The sequence below is a fragment of the Mustelus asterias genome, chromosome 11, assembly GCF_964213995.1.
Source record: "Mustelus asterias chromosome 11, sMusAst1.hap1.1, whole genome shotgun sequence".
NCBI lineage: Eukaryota > Metazoa > Chordata > Chondrichthyes > Carcharhiniformes > Triakidae > Mustelus > Mustelus asterias.
This window is the reverse complement of record NC_135811.1, coordinates 85,577,759-85,599,032: the sequence shown is the minus strand read 5'-3', so window position 1 is coordinate 85,599,032 and position 21,274 is coordinate 85,577,759.

Here is a 21,274-nt window from a genome sequence, read left to right as displayed (position 1 = left end):
GGTGGCACACAATGGTTAACACTGCTGCCTCACAGCTCCAGGGAGCCGAGTTCCATTCTGGCCTTGGGTGACACTCTGTGTGGAGTTTGCACCTTCACTCCGTGTCTGCGTGGGTTTAAATCTGCGTCGCTGCTAAGTTCTGAAGCAAGCAGTCTTGTAATTATGCTTATTGGCCCACCTCGCAAGAGCAAGTTACTAACCCACCCCAACCTACTCTGGTTAAACTGGAGCAATATGCACTTGCTGTGGGCTAGAGTCATATTTTGCATCTCAAAGAGTTTAAAAATGATCCTCTCCCTAACCTCTCTCCAACGCATTTAGGGGATGTAAAACTCCCCCACATAGAATCCCTGCAGAACAGAAGAAGGCCACTCGGCCCATCGAGTCTGCACCAACAACAATCCCACCCAAGCCCTATCCCCGTAACCCCATGTATTTACCCTACTAATCCCCCTGACACCAAGGGACAATTAATAGCATGGCCAATCAACCTAACCCGCACATCTTTGGTGTGTGGGGGGAAACTGGAGCATCTGGAGGAAACCCACGTGAACACAGGGAGAATGTGCAAACTCCACACAGACAGTCACCCCAGGGCGGAATTGAACACAGGTCCCTGGCGCTGTGAGGCAGCGGTGCGAGCTACTGTGCCACCATCTCTGCTGTTTATTGACAAAGGAGGCTAGAGTTTACCTTGAAAGTCGGCAATGCTTCAGAGCTTTCTGTAGAGGGACATTTAATATTGGGTCATCAATCATACTGGGAATAAAGGATTGTCCCCACAACAGATATTTCAGCCTCATGCCTCATACAGATTTGATTATGCAAGTTCCAAACATAAGTCACAATTCTGTGTAGCTAATGATTGCAAAGAAAATGCTGATATATATATATTGCTTAATTAATATCAGTTATAGAGAGGGAATACAGAGCTACGGGAGCAAGCTCTCAGGCACTCCTGACAGAATTCAGTGGTACCAGCCTACAGTTTTGGAATGGGAATAGCAGAAGGAAATGTGAAAAAACAGCAAAGGGGCACACAAAGGGAGGCGGGTACATGAGCAGGATCTTCTACACTACAGCTAAGTGACATTGGCTGTTCAACTTCTCCAGCCAAGCAAGGGAAGCCATATTTATACTAGGTAATAATGATGGGAATGTCATACATGATGGGGGGGGTGGAGGGGGGCAGGGGGGGGGGGGGAGGGGGTGGGGGGGAGTGGTGGGGATTTGAAACACTGCACCAACAGGAACGGTGACAATAGAGAATTAAGATGGTGGTTTGCACTGCATTCCCACCAGACATGGGATGGTCGTCTGCCCCAAATGAGTGAGGGCTAAAAGGAAACATTATGAACTGTCAATGTCATCAGGGTTCGCATAAAAGGTACGAGACGGTTATGTTGATGAGAAATATGTAAATGTTCAGATGCATTACAGCACTTGTTCCAGTGGATAAAATCCTTGTCTGCATTTTACAATATGCAGAATCAGATATGAGTGTATATTGCATACTTTTTCATTTGATATTCTCATTAATATCCTGACCTCTGCTGAGCCTTTGAAGCATTCTTCCAGTATCCACTAGGTACGGAACCAATTACCTCGGTAATGGTGTTGTCGGATCTTTGAAATGCTCATGAAATGTAAAACAAATCAGACATTCATCTTTCCCCTATTCTCATCAAACTGTCAATCAAACACACCCAGTTGGAAGTCCCATTGAAGAAGCCTTTAACCCTCTTATCACCTCTTAATCTTATTCAAATAAGAGACACAAATATTGAAAAACCAATTAAAAGAAATATAAAGTTATTGCAAGCTTATTAAACTGTCAATCAAACATAGCTAACAGCCAACTTTCCAACTGTAAACAAGCCCCTAGAGTCAGTTTTGGAGCTCAGTCAAGCATTCTTAATAAGGCCACCGGGTGAAACAGGTGCCTGGCCATCTGTTGAGTCTGCTTCTGTTGATACAGTTACCAGATATCCCCATTATGAATGTTGAAAACAAAAATCCAGCCCACCGTATCTATTTCTTTATCTGAAATCCATGCATAAAATTAAAGAGTTAAAGATCAACAACAATAACAACTTATATTTATATAGTGCCTTTAACAGAATGAAATGTCCCATGGTGCTTCAGAGAGGCATTATAAAACAAAATGTGAGTTGCTTTAGAAGCTAAAACAAGGAAATCAATCTGGCCTAAAATCTAGAATAGGTTATTGTGTCCTACATTACATTGAAGAGACATCTGTGTATACAGCAGCTGCACACGATATTTTAGTAGTCACAAAATCCATGATAATTTCTCTTCAATCTCAGGATTAAGCTGACCGGGGCTCGAAAATTGGAGGATACAATCCTCAGGAGCATGATTCCGGATTCTGCTGACAGAACTCACAATAGTTTTGTCTACTGCAACCTCACTCAACATTTAGCTGATTCACATCATCCATAGTTCAACAAAACCTCAGGATTTTTCTTTCAGTTTAATTCTATAGCAGTCACATCCCGCCCCCCCCCCCCACCCCCACAACCCCCCACCCCCCTTCCCTGCCACTCATTGACTTTACCTTTCACATCTCCTACAGTGTCTTAATGAGTTTTCCTGCTTAGTCTTGTCTTGAAATGCTGGAGGCAGACATGATGTGAATCTCTGATAGGTTTTCCATTATTGATTACTTAACAGCATCGCCGTTGGATACGGTCCACAATTGTGAGGTCACCCGGAATGTTTTAAGTTCCTCACAAATTGTTTCACAGTATGTTGCATTCCTGCCGTTCAATGTTTGCAATACATAGCACTAATTTTTCATCCTACTCTCCTGGCCCTTGGGTGGTACTTTACTTATATTAATATTAATTGTCTACGTTGTGAGGAATAGCAGGAAAGATCGTGATAAAGAATCCAGGAAAGGTTGCGGTATGCAAACAATGTTTATTCCATCTGCTGGCAACAGCATTCAGGAAAATGACCCAAAAGGCAGCTGAAGGCATTCAGGGATCGAGGAGCTGGTACAACCAGAGTCACCAGTCAGATCCTGTTCTTTGGAAGTTTCAACATCCATGTGGATAATCCTTATCCGCGTTACTGGTTTAAGATCACCATAAGCTTGGATGAGAGAGGCACTAAAACCTTTACCTACTAAACCATTAAAAATGACATGTCTTTGGGATCCTGAGTTGCGGTAAGTGGTCGCAAAGAAAGGATAAATTCCACAGAATTCAGGAAATGGTGTAACAACTCATCAAATGAAGTTTGAAGGCATGGCTATCGTAGCGTGAAGTCAGGAGACTTCAAACCTAATCACCTTATGGTAACATGGTGGCACTGTGGTTAGCACTGCTGCCTCACAGCGCCAGGGACCCGGGTTCAATTCCCAGCTTGTTCACTGTTTGTGTGGAGTTTGCACGTTCTCACCGTGTCTGCGTGGGTTTCCTCCGGGTATTCCGGTTTCCTCCCACAGTCCAAAAGATGTGCTATTTAGGTGCATTGATCATGCTAAATTCTTCCCCCAGTGTACTCGGAGAGTGGCGACTAGGGGATTTTCACAGTAACTTCATTGCAGTGTTAATGTAAGCCTACTTTTGAAACTAAGAAATAAATTTAAACTTAAAATTAAGATAAAAGCAAAATACTCCAGATGCTGGAATCTGAAACAAAAACAGAAAATGCTGGAAAATCTCAGCCCCTGTAGAGAGAGAATCGAGCCGACTTTTCGAGTCTGGATGACCTTTTGTCAATTTCTCCTTTAACTGTTTTAACTCATCTCACTTCCTCCAATGAAAATGTGTGGTGGCTATGGGCACCTGCACGGGTCCCAGTTATGCCTGTCTCTTTATGGGATATGTGGAGCATTCCCAGTCCAACTCTGGCCCCCCTTCCCACAACTCCTTCATCTGTACTTTGACAATTATTTCAGTGCCGCTTCATGCTCTCGTATGAACCTGGAAAAATGTATCCATTTTGCTTCCGATTTCCACCACTCTCTCACCTTCACATGGTCCAAAACAAAAACAGCCTTGAGAAAGGACCATCCTGACCCGAAACGTTAGCTCTATTCTCTCTCCACAGATGCTGCCAGATCTGCTGAGACTTTCCAGCACTTTCTAAGCCCGATTTTACCGTTGCGTCGCGCCCTTTTTCGGGCGCGAAAACATGGCAAAGTCGGGCGTGAGGCCATTAACGCGATCTGCGCCTATATCCGTGCAGATGCCCACTTTACCGAGGCCCGGAAATGGCCGCGATCCGATTCACACCCGCCCAACTTTATCAGCATTTCCCCCTTTACCACCGCATTCGCCAATCCGGAATCGCCCCAAAATGGACATGCTAAATAAAAGTCTGTTTCGGGCACTCTAGCTGCTGAAGAGGTGAGTTCAGAGCTTCCAACGGCTCTCTGACTCAGATCAGTGGTGGCGGGGGGGGGGGGGGGGGGGGGGGGGGGGGGGGGGGGGGGGGGGGGGGGGGAGGGGGGGGAGGGGGTTGGCGGGCCAGATCATTCTCTGGTGAGGGAGGAGGGAGGCCCGATCGTTGTCTGGTTGGGGGAGGGAGGGAGGCGGGCCTGATCATTCTCTGGTGAGGGGGTGGAGAGGGAGGAGGAAGCGGGTCAGATGTATCTCTGGTGTGGGGGGGAGGCCCGATCGCTCACTGGTGGGGGCAGGGGGGGAGGCCAGATGGATCTCTGGTGGGGGGGGGGGTGGTGCCATGATGTAGAGATGCCGGCGTTGGACTGGGGTAAACACAATAAGAAATCTAACAACACCAGGTTAAAGTCCAACAGCAGAAATCGAAGTTCTCAGCCGAGGGCTCAATTTTTGTCCCACCACCAAAATGGACCCCATCAGTCTCGCAGCAGACACAGAGGAATTCATCAGGCGAATGAGGCTGCGGGAGTTCTTCCACAAACCCCAAGAGGCCAACAACGAACACAATGAGACAGCCAATGAACCGGAACAGCTGACAGAGAGATCCGCAGTGAATTCGAAGAGGAAAGAGTCGAATTGGACTCCTCCGGAAGGCCGCTGCCCTCGACTTGACATGTATGCTCAAGCCATCAGGATGTGCGTCAACACCAAATTCATCAGCCACACTCACAAGACAGCCCCGAACATCACCCAAGTGCAACGCAACGCCATCCGCGCTCTCAAGACCAACCGCAACATTGTCATCAAACCAGCAGACAAAGGAGGGGCCATCGTCATACTGAACAGAACGGATTACTGCAAACAAATGTACCGACAACTGAACAACGGGGGGGAGGGGTGCGGCAGGGGGTCCGCTGCCACTCTGCCGGTGATCGGTGGGGGGGGAAGGGGGCCGTGATCGGTCTAGGTAGCGGGGGGAGGTGGATAAGAGGGTCAGTTATGTTGTGGGGGTGGGGCAATGTCTGTGGGGGCCACCGCTCCCGCTTTTCGCTCCCGGGCTGCTTTATCTGCTTTCTGCGGCCCGGGAACGATGTGACAGGGGCGCACTTTTTCAAATTTTTTTCTAACTGCGCATGCGCAGTTCAAAGCTCCGATCATTTCGGGCGCAATAAGAGCTGCCCACAGCGCAAATGGGACCCACGATTTTTTTTCAGGCAAAGTGCTAATGGGGGCGCCTGAAAGTCGGATCTGAATTGCGTCCAGATTCAGCACTTAGAATGAAAATGGTAAAATCAGGCCCTCTGTGTCTGTTTCACCTTGTGATTAAGTTCAGCACTTTCAATGTAAGGTCTCCCATATCCTTTGCAACTTTTAATGTTGTCTGTGAGTATCATTTCCTCCTATATACCTTCAAGTAGAGTCATAAATTGTTACAGCACAGAAGGCGGCTCTTTGGCCTGCAGAGCAGGATTTTATGGCCTCACTCGTCCGGAAACCGTAAAGTCCCGCCAGTGGTCAATGGACCTTTCTATTGTCCACCCCTCACTTGCTCCAATTCCCATGGCAGGCGGTGTTGATCCACCAGAAGGAACTCTTCAGTTGTAGGCAATAAAATAAAACTTACTCCAACTTATAAGTCAAAGAAAAAGGTTTAATAAAGAAACTTCATTACTCCAACACTTGAGGCCTCACCCTGTGCCATTCCAACCTCCTACAAACCCAGCAGCTTCTTATTTATACTAAGTCAGCTGGTCAGCTGACCACCACACCATTTTGTCATTGGTTACATAGTTTACTGGGTCAGCTGACCCTTACAACATGTTACCATTGGTCACACAACAACACATCCAATATTATCATTGGTTACGTTCTAACAGGGGGACGGTAAAGTTCCGGCTGTAATGTCCATTCCAGCTTTCTGCAGTTAGCCCCATCCCCACAGTTTCCCTTTTAAAAACTCTCCTCTCTGACACAAACAATAGCTCCAAACAGCAACGTGCTAACACTGGCTTTTGTTCTCAAGTTTAATTTTTTTTTGGAACAAAACCCTGTTTTAAAGTCAGTATTTGTTGCAATTAGCTGTGTTTCTTCCTTCACCATCTTTCTATTATTGCAGAATAGCTGATGGGTGAAATTATGGATCACCCTTTTGCATTCTCTCTGGTAAGACTAGATAAGTTATGAATGATTGGAGAAGCTTCCTAAGAAGAATTTATCCTTGAGTTTTCTTTTTGTCAGGTTACTCAAGATCTGATAAGTTATTTCCCTTATAGAACAAATAGCTCCTAAATACTGCCATAGGCTTGTCTGCATATTAACCAAAGACAAAGCCATGGAATCCCTACAGTACAGAAAGAGACCTTTCAGCCCACCGAGCCTGCAGCGACTACAATCCCACACATGCTCTATTCCCGTAACTCCATGTATTTACCCTGTGAGCTCCCCTGATACTAAGGGACAATTTATCATGGCCCATCAACCTAACCCGCACATCTTTGGACTGTGAAAAGAACCCAGAGCAACTGGAGGAAACCCATGCAGACACGAGGAGAACGTATAAACCCCACACAGTCACCCAAGGCCGGAATTGAACCCGGGTCCCTGGTGCTGTGAGGCAACAGTGCTAACCACTGTGCCACCGTGCCGCCCTCAAGTCACCCTCCTCTAGCCACTTACCTGATGAAGGAGCAGCGCTCCGAAAGCTCGTGATACCAAATAAACCTGTTGGACTTTAACCTGGTGTTGTGAGACTTCTTATTGTGCCCACCCCAGTCCAACGCCGGCATCGCCACATCAGGCCTTTTTTAATGCAATTTCCAACAGCAGGATGTGTTCTGTTAATTTTACAAGGGATAGGATAGAGTCAATTCAGTTATTCTTGCCCCCAATCTGTTCACTCAATGGCCAGAATTCTACCGTCCTCCCCGCCAGGGAAATCGGGGTGGGCAAGAGGCAGACAATGGAAAGATCTGTTGATCTTGGGCGGGATTTTACTATTTCGGGACGAGTAAGGCTGTAAAGTCTCACCCAATGTCTGTTGTCCCTCCTTTAACCCTTGTTTTTCAGTTGGTATCACCTCTTTACCCTGCTCACTATTCTGCATGTGACAATGGAAGCGGACGTTGTTGCTGATATAAATGTTCCAGAATAAGGATTTTCTTTCTGCACTCGCTCTACAAATTCGCCTCAGGTAATCTACAAATTATTAATGCTTTGATCACATCATTGATCACACCATTGCAATAGTTCCTGTCTCTTAAGATGATGCCAGACACCATCAACTCTCAATTTCCATCGATATTGAACTAAAATTAGGTTTTTTTCATTCCATCATGTATCTTCTTAAATTTCTGCTCTGAAAATCTATTTGGGACCATGTCTATCCGGGCAACACGGCACAGTGGTTAGTACCGCTGCCTCACAGCCCTCGGGACCCGGATTCGATTCCAGCCTCGGGTGACTGTCTGTGTGGAATTCGCACATTCTCCCCATGTCCGCAGGGGTTTTCTCCGGGTGCTCCGGTTTCCTCCCACAGTCCAAAGATGTGCAGACTAGGCGCATTGACCATGCTAAATTTCCCCTCAGTGTCCCAACATGTGTAGGTTAGGGGGGTTAGCAGGGTAAATGTGTGGGGTTACGGGGATAGGGCAGGGGAGAGGGCCTGGGTGGGATTCTCTGTTAGAGAATCGGTGCAGCATCGATGGGCTGAATGGTCTCCTTCTGCACTGTAGGGATTCTATGATTCTTCTATGATCCATCTACTTCACTGAATCATAGGTTTATTCTCATTAGTTACTTTAATATTATTTAACTTATAAATCCATTTGTTTTTCTAGTGTGGAACTTATTACGAGTCATATTTCCCATCCTCAGTTCTTTAACTGAAGTCTCCATCTGTCCTCTCGGGTGGATGTAGAAGATCACATGGCATTATTTTGAAGGAGCAGGGGAGTTCTCCTCAATATCGTGATTAATATTGATCCCTCGACCAAAATCACTAAAACAGATAATCTGGCCATCTCTTTACTGTTTATGGGAGCTAGAGCGCGCAATTTGGCTGCCATGTTCCCTGTTGTCCAATAGTGACTACAATTCAAAAGTACTTCATTGACTGTGAGGTGGTTTTACATGTACTAATATCAGGAAAGATGCTACATAAATGCAAGTATTTCTCTCTTTTATTTTTTAACTACATCCATATAATCAAAAACTCCCACTCTAACAACACTAATATATGCAAGGACTGTCGCAGTTCAAGAAGGCAGCTCACCATCACCTTTACAATTAGGGATGGACAATAAATGTTGACTTTGCCAGCAATGTGTCCCCAATGCCAGGAATGACTTATTAGATTCAAGTTCTCCAGTCCCATGTGGGAGAATAGGCAGCAAGACTCTGACACCGATCCTGGCCGATCGCAATCTCTTCCGCTCTTTTAGACGACCAGCTCTTGAAGATTTTCCTTGAATGTACTTTGCCCTCTCTCCTTTGGCTGACAATGTCTTCTCCCTCTGTCCATCCATTCTACTGCCACTGTATATCGGGACAACAAAATACATATCCTGCTAGCTTCAGGCATCTCTCTGTCACAATGTCCCTGCAGCTGCCTCTGACATGTCCTCAGTAGCACTCCATTGCGATATTGTATGCATGCCAATTCAGACAATGACATAATACTTTTAAGAAGTTGCATAGTGATGGTACTGTCACATCAACATATGTGAGACTGGAGTGTAAAAGTACAGCCTTCATGCTCACTATTGTCTGTCACCCTGTATTAGCAAGAGTCTATGTACATCTTAGGAGTCTGGCATATAATCAAGTAATCAGCCTTTATAACTATTTGCACACATAATCATAGAATCTACAGTGCAGAAGGAGGTCATTTGGCCCATCAAGCCTACAGCAATCCCACCCACATCCTATCCCCATAACCCCACATATTAACCTTCCTCGTCTCTCTGACACTAAGGGGAAATTTATCATGGCCAATCAACCTAACCCGCACATCTTTGGACTGTGGGAGGAAACCGGAGCACCCAGAGGAAACCCACGCAGACACAGGGAGAACATACAAACTCCACACAGACAGTCACCCGAGGCCAGAATCGAACCTGGGTCCCTAGTACTGTGAGGCAGCCGTGCTAACCACTGTGCCACCGTGCCGTGCCAGATCAAGGCCTGTGCAGAGCTGAATATAGTTGTTGCTGGTAATAAACTTCAGATACTTGTGTTCAACCACAACTCTCATCGCTCTCAACTAGGACAGATACTTTAGACAGTACTGAGACAGAACACTTGAGGTCTACATCAAGGCCCTCAACATATATGGTGGCAGCAGGCTGTGACATACCACGTCACACAGTTCTGATGCTGTCTCTCCACATGATGCCTAGGATCTTACACAGACAGCACTGGTGAAAAACATCCAACATTTGTAACATCTTTGCTGTACTCTTCCATGTGCAGCTGGCATAGATTGCAGCTGATACTACTATGGCAGGTGGTGTTGAAGTTTCACGGTCATGTTGGATGCCCAGACCATGTGAAGCCACTGGAAGATCAATGTTGCTTTGCCAATTCTTGTCTGGATGTCGATCTCTACATCATTGTCACTGAAGACGCCCCAATAAGTAAAAAAAATTCAAATAAGCTATCAGTACCGTTTTTCTCCATTAACATTCTAATAATGCTATGATTCTACATCCCAATGAACGAAAAATATATGCACCAGACCTATTTTGGCTTCCCCTATCAACATAAAACTGTGATTCAAAGTTGGACGCACTTCTAATCTGTTGACAATATTTTGTTGGTGTTGTGGTTACATCATTATTCATCCAGGAAGAGTAACCACTCACTTGACTTCCAACATCAACTCCCGTCAGCCACAGATTCCACCCCTGCTCCACCACTTGCCTCCTTCTCCGACCTGCACGAAGCTTCAGCACTGCCAACTCCTGAAATATTGGTCTTTGTTCAGCAATGCTTGTTTTTTTTTTACAGACACCCTGGGGACGATTCTCTCAGCCCACCTCACTGCTCTAGCAGCGCAACAGGCTGGGAGACATCAGCAGAGACCGTTTAGCGGGCTCCCGGCTGGGCACCACAGCCTCCAACCGTCTCCGGGGACCTGGATTTCCAGCGTCGTCAGCTCCGCACCGGACATTGGCGCAAAGCTGATTGAAATATTTAAATTTGCACTTTGCTTCTATTTTAATATCATTAGCGGGCCCACCAGGAGTGGTTCATTCCAGCGGGATTTACAACAGCTCCCCACTAATGGGGGGGGCTCGTGGCCCGACCCTGCTGGAGTGAAGGGGGGGCCATTGAGACCCCCGCCAGGAGGTCAGGGATAAGGGCGTACCCTTGGGCATTACCAGATTGGCTCCCTGGCAATGCCCAAGGGGCACCTTGGCACTGCCCACCTGGCATTGGGCAGTGCCAAGGGGGCGGGGCCATAAGGGGTGGGGCATATTAGGGGGCATGTCATATGGGGGAGATCATGGGGGTGAGGGGGCTCCGCTACCACTCTGCAGTCGGGGTGAGGGGAGGGAGTGGTGGGGGTGGGGGGGGGGGTCGGATCTGCCAGGGAGGTGGTCGGGGACATCGGGATGGGGCGGTGGCGGGGGGGGTTGGTTCGCTAGATCGGGACTACGGGGGGAGATCGAGGTGGGCCGGTGGGGGGTTGTCAGGGCTGGTTGGAGACATCTGAAGGCCAGCGATTTGGGGTGGGGGGCTGCTGTTCTGGCGATGGAGGGTTGCTGTGCTGGCCAGTGATTAGGAGGCCAGCAGTGCGGGGCTACTGCACATGTGCCAATCTTGATGCTGACAGGTCAACGGATGCACAGTGGCCCGCTCAGCGCTATAATGCCGGCCTCTCCAGCGGGAATAGGCCCTGCCCATGGATTTGCAGAGTGAATCTCTCTGAGGTGCTCTGTAGTGCTTAGAGTGTGAGAGATTCATTCTGAAAATCCCGCTGAAAAAGCAGCAGGAGTTATTCCTGTTTTTACGCAAATTCGGCACTTCGAATTTTTTTGGGAGAATCCCGGCCCCTGTTTATGAAAGATTTTCATTCCTATCTGTTCACATCCAGATGACAGTTAAATGTAACTTAATGGTCCTAATGTAACAGGAAGTAGAATTAAAGGAGCGATTGGCATTCCAATATTGTACTGCCTTTTAATACAATTGGCAATTAAACTAACATGACACAATGAATAACTTAAATAATCAGTACTCTGCTTTATTAATGAAGTACTTGCGGGAAACTAGATTAAAATGTAGATCATTTTTATTTTGAGAGCAGACTGGAGGAAATTGGAAAACCAAGCATATAAATTCAGTGACATGATGCATAGAATCATAGATTCCCTACAGTGCAAAAGGAGGCCATTCAGCCAGCAAGTCTGCACTGCCTTTCCGATGGAGTGCCTCACTCACGCCCTCTCCCCTGCTCTATCCCTGTAGGACCTGTGACGATGCTATTCCTTTAAGAAATGTATTTTAATCATGTTTCTCTGCAGGATGTTTCTAGCAGTCCCTGGCATTTTATCAGTGCCTTCCTGCTTACTGGCATCCTGCATTGTTGCAGTGGCATAATTGTTTCTACTGGCTAAAATGTTGGTTTTAATCTGAACTAATGCTGTTCTTCTGCTTTCCCCCCGGAACTTGCAGAGTGGGGCTTCATTGGGGTGACTGGTAGTTATGGTCATGTGATGGGGAAACTGCTTTTCACAGGATATTCAAACTTAGATACTGCTTTTGAGTACAGAGGGAGGAGTCTCTCCTTTCCCCTCTCTGAAGTTGAAGACTGGAAGCTGCCAGAGACTAAGTTTGCCTCTGAGACTTTTCTGTTTCGAAGATATATCCTTCTCTGAAAATTGCTGCCTGGGCTTCAGTCTGGAAGTGTTAAAAAGCTGAAAATCCAGCATCAAGTGAGCATACTTGTTGTTGAGCTAATTCTGAAGAAGAGTGTATGTCTATGGGATATCGCTTTAAATTGGAACAACAGAGATAGCTAGCTGTTAGCTGTTAATAATTGGTAAAAGTTATGCTAATTCTTTTTGTTATATTCTAACTGTGATCTTAAATAAACTTTGTTTGATAAAAGCTTCTTAGTGGGTCACTTAAATCATACCTGGAGTGAAACAACTTATGCTCACCCATGCCAAAATCAAATGCAAAGCTTCGGGTCTCGGCTACCTTCACAAAACACCTTGAAGTTTCTAGCATTTACCATAGCTAATCCATCTAACCTACACATCTTAGGACACTAAGGAGCAATTTAGTATGGCCTTACCTGTACATCTTTGGAGTGTGGTAGGAAACCGGAGCACCCTGGCGAAACCCATGCAGACACAGGGAGCAGTTGCGAATCCCGCACAGACAGTCACCTAAGGCTGGAATCCTTGGGGCCCTGGCACCGTGAGGCAGCAATGCTAACCACTGTACCACCATGCTGCTCATATCAACTAATTTCTAATCTCATAACAGAAAATTGTCAGGCCACCAGGCCAGTGTTGCATAGGGAGAAACAGGCCAGAATTAATACATAACAATATGGATTCAGAACTTTAAATGGTGGATACAAACACTGAGGTTTGTTTGATAGAAAAGTTTGAAGTATCCCTCTCTGAGAAAACGTATTTTTTCTGACACTTTAATTGCTTCTTTATTCAGCGTTTCACCGTATAATTGTAAATCTATGTACAGTGACGGGCTGTTTTTTATTTCAGGAGTGCTCTTTCAGACGAGGCTTTAAACCATGGTCCATCTGCTCAGGAGAATATAAATGATTCCGTGGCATTATCCAAGAATCCGTGCCAACGTTCACCTTTCAATGAACTCCACCAAAAATAGATTACTCACTTGTCTCTGGTTTTGGGACCTTGTAGTGTTTAAGTACAAATTAATAGTGGCTGCACTTTGAAAGCTACCAAATGTTTGCCCCTCTATTGCTTGCAACACCAGATATACTGATCTGGAAAAATAAAACCATAATTAATGCCAAAATACAGCAGTGGAGGCAATGTAAAGCTGAATGGGGTTGGAGAAGCCTTTAAATGGAATGGAATCTTCTGACATATGTCGTGATCCCAGTTGATGTTATAACTGGAGAGGAAGATCCCAGAATGGAAACTTGGCTCAAAAGACTGTAACTTTTACTTGTTTTTTAGAAAATGTAGAGGAACAGTCACAGGGCCACTAATTAGTTTTAACAAAATAAAACATTTATTAAACATGAAAACTTTGACTGTGATGTAATACTCCTTTACTCCCCCCCTTAGTTTCACAAATCTACACAGGTTTTAAGGTTAACCCGGGTTACAAAGTATCACCGGAAACCTCCGACCTCGACCCTAGCTGGGGTTCTCCAGTTCCGCTGCAGTGAATGGAGTTGAGTCTGAGCCCCAAATTCTCCATGCTCACTGGCAGCGAGGCAGGAATGGATGAGTTTGGAGAATTCCACCCTATACCTTAAGCTATAATGGTCTCAGTAACATACAGTCCCATTAACACACAGGCTGGCTGTGGTCAGACACATTCCACTCTGAACCCGAGTGAATCTCTGTGGATTTCTCCTCAAAATCTCTCCAGATGATTCTTATAACATGAGCCATCTTGTCTGACTCAATCCCAGCTTTCACACAAGTGATTTCAATTTCTGCTTTTGGAAAGACACACTTTCAAATCTTCTTTTAAACAATGCTTTTCCTCAGCTGTTTCTATTAATAATCCACTTTGATATTTAACACCTCACACTTCAAGATTTCTTTGTCTTGACTGTTGCACAAACTCTTCACAATTATTTCAACTGCTGATTCCCAGACTGCATTAAAATGGCATCAAACTTTTGATTAACCTCTGAAGTCTGCATTCCCACTTTAAATCTAAGTACTACAGCTGTCTCTTCAATTCAGAATACTTTATTTGCTTTTCCCATGAATTCACATGAATTCTCCTTGTTCAGCTTTTTGGTCTCGGTTCCCTTAATTTCAGTCTTCCTAAGACATTCTTTCAGTCCCAAATTCCCTAGTTGTCTGGACTTCATCTGGTTCTTTGGGAAGTCTGCCTTTCAGTCTTCTCCTTGTCTTGCCCAGTTTTTCTCCAGAGTTGAAAAATATTCACTCCCTTACTTCTTATCTCAACTGCAATACATGCAGCTAAAAACTAAACTGAAAAAAGCCTTCCTACCTTAAAGGTGCCCCAGGTTGTTAAGCAATGTCTTTATGCTTCTGCCACCTTGTTTACTTTTCACGCTGTAACCCTCTCTAAGCACAATAGAAGCACAGTTTGAACTCAGCAAACCCCCCACACATACAAACACCTTTGTCCAACATGAATTTAACAATAGGTTTACCGTGCCTTGCACAGAAACACTAAATTAAATTAAACTATACCTTATTTCTAATATTTCCCAATACAAATATAAATCCCTTAAAATTACCTTTGTTTTTCTGATAGGCACCAACCACCCTGTTCCCATTAGAATCCCATTAGCCTCCATTTTACTTGCTCACTGCAGCAGAAACAGGCATGAGCTATCATAGATTTATAGAAACCAGGTTTCCATTCTGTTAATATTTGTATTTTAACCCAGTCTGGGCCCGGCAATTCCCTGTGACAAGTAAAGATCAATTGTTAACTATCATAAGGGTGAAACGGCTCTTTGGGGTAAATCAAAAGTATTGCAGTTTGAGCGTAAGATTGGCAGGTGTGCTTTTCTGGGCCCCACAATGAAAATGCTGTTTTCCCAGCCCCAGGCACTTCCTCGTCTTTGTCAGATCTTCTGTCGAACTCCCTACCCTACTGCTTACTTCTTTGTAAATGAGCCTTCCTTTGGTGCGAGCTTTCAGCCTCAGGTCTGCAGAACTCCTGCTTGCTGCCTCTTTCTCATTCTTTCAGGCAGGCAGCTAACTAGCAGAATTGGTTTGGTCATTAATGTACCAGGAGTATCAAAACCTGGGCCTGTGAATGCATTTTGTGCTTGCTCACCATTGACTTTACAATACAACCTCGATGATGAAACTCCACAACCAGCCACCGGTGCTATTTATCATCACTATGGCAATGTGGCTCTTGGCAATATCATCCAATTGTTCCTCCTACATCCTTGCTAAAACACAAAGATTGACAATTTACTAGGAACAAAAGTACTCGCATAAATATTCTTCCCTGTTTCTGTAACTACCCGAACAGACGCCGGAGTGTGGCGGCGAGGGGATTTTCACAGTAACTTCATTGCAGTGTTAATTAATGTAGGCCTACTGGTGACACTGATGAATAAACTCAAACTTAAAACTTACTCTGGGCTTGTGAGTGTTTATTACAATCGCCACTGAACTGTATTAGTTTTATAATTCCTCCATCAGATGGTGACAATTTATCTGTTTTAAAACATGATCATTGCAAGCAGAAGTCTATACATAAATAAATGTCATTCTACTATATAGCTCCAAACATGTGGCCAGCGTTCATCACCTTATATGTGGATCACATGCACAAGATCACAATCTAATCAGAGCTCCCATTGCATAGCCATCGGCAGCTTCATTTATGTTTAAATAGCTGTGCATTGAGTCTCATCATCCGCAAGTGCCAACTGTTACTAGGATACCATCATTGCCCTAAGCATTCTCGAGTCATAACAGTGCATAAACAAAAGAGGAAGTTGTCGGGGGGAGTGGGGCAGGGGTGGGGGGGGTGGGGGGGGGGGGGGCGGGATCCTTCACTGAAACTATCACTGACCCACATAAAAATAAAGATAAAATGCTTCATGTATTTCATTGTTTTTCCAAATATTGTCAGATCCATAACACTTCTGCTCATGCAATTGTTTCTAATGATTGTTACTTTACTGCCTCATTTTGATATCCCTGTTCTATCTAAAGGTTTAATTGGCATTTAGTCAGAATCTCTCATAAATGTCTCATTACGGACAAAACTACATTACGCTATTATTAAGCTACTGATTCTTCATTCTTTCACTAAACTTTGACCATTAAAATATTGTACTCCTGCTGATTATCAAAGGAAGCAGGAGTCAATTCTAAACTCTTTCAGATCATTTCTTCTGAGCTTCTGAAGGCACTGCTGTGGCTAATAGGCTTATATTATAGCTTATAAGCTTTGTTCTGGGGACCCAGGTTCCAATCCCGCCACAGCAGATGGTGGAATTTGAATTCAATAAAAAATATCTGGGATTAAGAATCTATCGATGATCATGAATCCATTGTCGATTGTTGGAAAAATCTGGTTCACTAATGTCCTTTAGGGAAGGGGATCTGCTGTCTTTACCTGGTCTGGCCTACATGTGACTCCATAGCCACAGCAATGTGGTTGACTCTCAACTGCCCTCGGGCAACTCGGGATGGACAATAAATGCTGGCCGCCAGCGTCGCCCATGTGCCAAGGATGAATAAAAAACATAAACATTCTCAGGTTCTCATCAATATAAGGAAATATCTGACCCGCTCTTCCATTCCAAGCAAGCTTCTCTTTGTTCACACCCAGTTTTAAGCAATTGAATGGATCTCTCCTGTACAGACTCTCTGTCCCATCATTTTCTCTTGCCTGGGAAACAGATTAATTATGAGAGATCAAATTACCCACTTTCATATGAACTTATGATCATCTGTATCATGGCATTAAAATGTTTTTACTTTGTTTCCATTGCATTTCAGAGCTACAGCCTATCATTTAATTGGATTTTTGTATTTGTTCACACTTGATCCTTATTCCATTGCTAACATCTTTAAATCAAATTATCTGTTTTTGAGATCTTCCTCTCCACCAATTTGTTGCCACATTTCTTGCACTACGAGAATGGCCGCCCTTCAGAACACATGAATAAGAGTGCAAGAGTTATTCAACCCCTCAAACCAACTTTATGGTTCGGGAACCATAGTGGGTGGGTCACTGACCGTGCATCGCTCTGTTGACTTCTGGTGGGACTTTCCAGTCTTGAGACGAGCGCGTCCGGAAAATCCTGCCCAAAGTGTGTAAGTCTAAGTCAATCCCCAGTTGAAAGTCTTGCATCCTGTCCATATTTTATACGCAATATATAGATTTTCTATGTTACTATCAATAAATAAATAATAAAACATATAATGAGTTGGGAACACATTAGCCAGAGGTGTCCTTCTGCAATAGAGGCTGAAGAGCTGGGGCCATAGCATCCACACGCATCACGGTTGACAGGAAAATTCATTACAATGCGACATCGTTGTGTGGTGTAACCCTGTGACTTTTTATGCCTTTTGTCCGGAAGGAATTCTGGTTTAATTTCTACGACAGTATTGCAAGTGATGAGGGATTTGGTTCACAAAGAACTAACTTGCAGAGAAGCACAGGCGATTCGGGAATGTAGTTATAAAGTCAGATGAATTCGCCTCAAAGCTGTGTAATCATCAGTTTCGATCAGTTTGAAGACAATGGGAAGCCATTTCGCACATCGGAGAGCTGTTCGAACTGTAATGCAGGAACGGTTCTCATATCCAGCGGGAGAACAAAGACAAACAAACAAGATTGTTACCATAATTTCTGCAGAGGCTTTTCATTTGTGATTGTAATAATGGGCAATTTAGTGAGCAAATTCTTCACCACGGATGGCCAAAAGAGAAGTCAAAGGTCAATTTTTATATTTCTAAATCTTTCTCTGGAGTAGTTTGTCTCTAATTGGAGTCTGGAACTGTCGGATTGAATCAACAGAACGTTCCTTTCTCAGAACAGTGCCTGTTAGTCGAGGGACTGCTCGCTAGCAAATAAGTTCAATCAGGAGCAGGCAGGGTCTTAATATTTTATCAATTTATTGTTATTAGGAAAGAGATTATATATTCACTTGAAGATAGCATTATTTCTTTTGGTAAAAAGAAGCCCGTTCATTTATTCATAATTGTCCTCTTTTCTCTACAATGTTTATCCTTCCACCTTCCAAAAAAGTTGTAAATGGCAACACGTGCAGGCTCGTAGTATCCAATACTTACAGTGAGATTTTATTGCTTTAATCCTCAGATCACGCTACTTTCAGTTTATTGTTGGGCATGAACTATGTTGTCCAGTTTGTAAAGGACTCAATGTCCACGCATGGCAGGAGATACAAAACCCTCGAGATGGCCTTTCATTGGTCTGTAGCTTCGTAGAACCAAGGACGTTTACGTCATAAATCTGCACAAAAATTGATAATGGGAAAAGTTGATTGGTGCATTACAGAAAGGTGACATCAGGATATAACCCATTGCGGACTGGGTATGCAAGAAGGCACATAGCATGCTTGCCTTCGTCAGCCAGGGCATTGAGTACAAGAGTTGCCAAATCATGTTGCATAAGTTCATAAGATATATGAGCAGAATTAGGCCATTCGGCCCATCGAATCCGCTCTGCCATTCGATCTTGGCTGATATGCTCCTCATCCCCATTTTCCTGCCTTCTCCCCATAACCGTTCAACCCATTACCAATTAAAAATCTGTCTAACTCCTCCTTAAATTTACTCACTGTCCCAGCATCCACCGCACTTTGGGGGCAACGAATGCCACAGATTCATAACACTTTGAGAGAAGTAGTTTCTCCTCAACTCTGTTTTAAATTTGCTACCCCTTATCCTAAGACTATGGCCTCTCATCCTAGAATGCCCCACAAGAGGAAGCATCCGCTCCACGTCTACTTTATCCATACCTTTTAACATCTTGTGTACCTCAATTTGATCTATATAAATTACAGCTATATAAAACCTTGGTTAGGCCGCATTTGGACTATTGCATTCACTTCTGGTCGACACACTATTAGAAGGACGTGGAAGCTTTGGAGAGAGTGCAAAGAAGGTTCACCAGGATGTTGCCTGGTCTCAAGGGCGTTGACTATGGAGAGAGGTTGAATAAACCAGGATTGTTTTCACTGGAAAGATGGAGGCTGAGGGGAGACCCAATAGAGGTCTACAAAATCATGAGAGGCATAGACAGGATGGATAGTCAGAGGCTTTTTCCCAGGTTGGAAGTGTCAATTACAAGGGGACACAGGTTCAAGGTGAGAGGGGGAAAGCTTAAGTGAGATGTGCAGGGGAAGTTTCTCGCACAGAGAGCGGTGGGTGCCTGGAACAAGCCTCTGGAAGCAGGCACATTAGCAACATTTAAGAGGCATCTGGATGGTGCATGAATAGGGAGGGAATAGAGGGATATGGTCCGAGTAAGGGCAGAAGGTTTTTTTTCGTTTAGTTAGGGCATCATGAACAGCAGGGGCTCGGGGGGCCAAAGGGCCTGTTCCTGTGCTGTACGTTTCTTTGCTCTTAGTTCAATAAGACACTTATCACATTATAAACATGAACTACCTCAACCATTCCCAACTGGTATACAGCTTGTTTTCTCATTCGGATTCAAATTTCCACCAATGAGTCTCCGCCCTCCATATCAGTAGCAGAGATTCAAGGCTATTGGGCAATGAGAAATATTTACCTTTGACTGGTGGGATAGCAGATTGGTCACTCCTTATACACTAAGTTGAATGTTGTGGCCCCATCACGGAGGGGGTGTGACTGGAAAATGGGGCAAGCCATTCAAAAATCCATTGACTTCAGTGGGAGCAGAAAATCCAGCTGACGGAAAACTCCATTCATCACCCGTTGCAAAGTGGAATTTTACCTCCATTACATCTGATTTCAAAGGATGTCCAGGATTGTCAGAACATCAGCAGTGATGAGAGTAACCACAGATTTTTATATTTCAGCTATTGGCCTGTCTTTTTTTAAAAGCTATTGCTGCTGCCACCGAGGTTTTTATCAGCCTTAGGGGCCAATTGTTGTTTTATTTGATAATCCCTTTGACTACAATTATTGGCACCAATGGGTTTTCAAATGATATGTCTCCCATCACACATGTTTTGAAGAAGAAAAGTAGCACCTATGATAGAATACTCAGCAGTTAGCCCACATAGAACATGCTGTGGCCAGCTGCTGGTGCCAACTGACTGGCAGCTACTCGCAGATAGACATGTTTCACTTTGGCAGACAATTCGCACAAGCAGGATCTCCTCCTCCCAACGGAAGCAGACGCTATTGAATCAAACATAACATTAAGATATGTGAAAGCTTGACTGACTGTAATATAAAGACTGCAATGCTTCCATAAGAGGAGGCATGCCCAAGTGATCAGAAGCACAGTAAAGTGATGGTCAGCAAGGAGCTGAATAGTGATTCAATCTCCTGGCTGCAGGTTGCAATATTATAGGTGCAGTTGAAGACGTAGCCATCAACCAGTGGGGTGAAGTATTGTGCAATTGGTCGCTTGCCGGTGGTTTTTTCTTGGATTTCTTTTCACTTCATTTTTACCCATGCCTTCTTTAGGACTTACCCTTTTGTGGTAGCTTGGTCCTTTAAGGGGGCGCATTACCTGAGGGCCACACGATTGGGCTGGACCCTATGGATTGTCAAGGCGGGAGATTGAGCCAATTGGAAGCAAGGCCGCTCACCCTGAGTTGAGGAGTTCCCGCAGCTGGAGCCTGGGAGGGGAGTGGTTTAGTCACATAGTTGATTCAGTCTGACCTTTTGTTGCATACACTTATTTATCATTGGCAATAAAGCCTTTGTTATTTTCAGCCACATCAAGTTGCCCTCGATTTATTACACCTTTCAACTTTGGCAAAGGCCGTGGTTGATTTAAAATGCCTCTGAAGCTGTCCAAAGACTTGCAGCATTTTAGCCAGCTTACTGTGGCACTCCCTTTGATAGAAACGTAGGAACATAGGAACAGGAGTAGGCCATTCAGCCCATCAAGCATGCTGCACTATTGAATACGATCATGGCTTATCAGACACTTCAGTGCCTTTTACACCCACTATCCTCACAACTCTTTATGATATTTAGCATGGTGGTAGCACAACACAACATGATGGAGGATGTCCCCAATGT